Consider the following 1,077-nt stretch of genomic DNA (forward strand, 5'->3'; position numbering starts at 1 on the left):
GTCTGTTTGTGTTCTTCGGCGTCTTATTGTGATTTGTTTAGGGATTTGTTATCCCCCAGGGGAACACGTTCTTACGTGTTTACGGGTCTTAGCGAACCCGGGGTCCCGAGCTCTTGTTAGGTTGTTTGTAGGAATATCTGACCAGCTGTTCAACTCTTTTGACTTTGATTTAGGGAAATAGTTGCAATGTTTGTTATTGGTAATCTTTTTGTTCATCGGTTTTTCTTTGTGATTGGCATTAGTTACTTGTTTAATTGATTGTCCTCTTTATAGTATTAGATTTATTTGTTGTTAGTTTTATGAGAGGTATTTCTTGGTTTTTTTTTTTTTTTTTGGTTGTATCTTATTTTGTATTGAATAGTACTGAATTTTTGCTACTAAATAGGAATATGATTTTTACTTTAATATTCTTGGTTTTGTTCTTCGGTTTTTTTTTTTTTTTTGTGATTTGTTTTAGGTATATGTTTGATGGATTGTTGCTTTATGTGGTATTGGATATATTTGTCTATTTCAATGAAAGGTATTTTTTGGTTTATTCCCAATTATTTTTTAATGTTGTGTTCAATTGCTTTAGTTTTTATATTTAATTTCAGAACATGGATTTTCTTTTTTGTATCAACAACACATGTAACCTAACCAAGGATTTTTCGGGAGCCAGGTAATCACTTTTAATTTTTTTTTTTGTTAAATTTTATACATTAAATATTTAATGGAATAAAAACAAATTCATCTGATTTACATAAAATAATTTAGATCTCTTAAATCGTATGACTAAAATTAACTAACAATATTAAAATCTTAAAAAATATGATATGTCTCTTTTCAGATCATGGATATTTATCCTTTCAACCTAAAGGAAGTGTCATTGGAGAGCCGGGTAACTACTTATAATTTTTTTTTGTTGTATTTTATACATTAAATATTTAATGGTATAAAAATCAAATTAATTTTATATACATAGAATATCTTGAAACTTTTAAATCATTTGATTAAAACTTACTAATAATTATTACTCTTAATAAATGTTGCTCATAAATTTAAATTATAATTCAATTTAAATTAATCAATCTTATTTTG

The 1,077-nt window shown here is 26.1% G+C and overlaps 1 long non-coding RNA gene across 1 annotated transcript in view; it reads left to right on the top strand.

The window, feature by feature from the left end:
- The first annotated feature begins 6 nt into the window (after positions 1-6).
- The window catches only part of LOC112691417, a 1,415-nt gene continuing 344 nt past the window's right edge, over positions 7-1,077 (top strand). The window contains exons 1-3 of the long non-coding RNA XR_003149306.1: positions 7-520; positions 594-658; positions 827-877. This is a non-coding gene — a long non-coding RNA (uncharacterized LOC112691417). The remainder of the gene's footprint in view (positions 521-593; positions 659-826; positions 878-1,077) is intronic.

The sequence above is a fragment of the Sipha flava genome, unplaced genomic scaffold (assembly GCF_003268045.1).
Source record: "Sipha flava isolate LNK unplaced genomic scaffold, YSA_version1 115_pilon_pilon, whole genome shotgun sequence".
NCBI classification, from domain to species: Eukaryota; Metazoa; Arthropoda; class Insecta; order Hemiptera; family Aphididae; genus Sipha; species Sipha flava.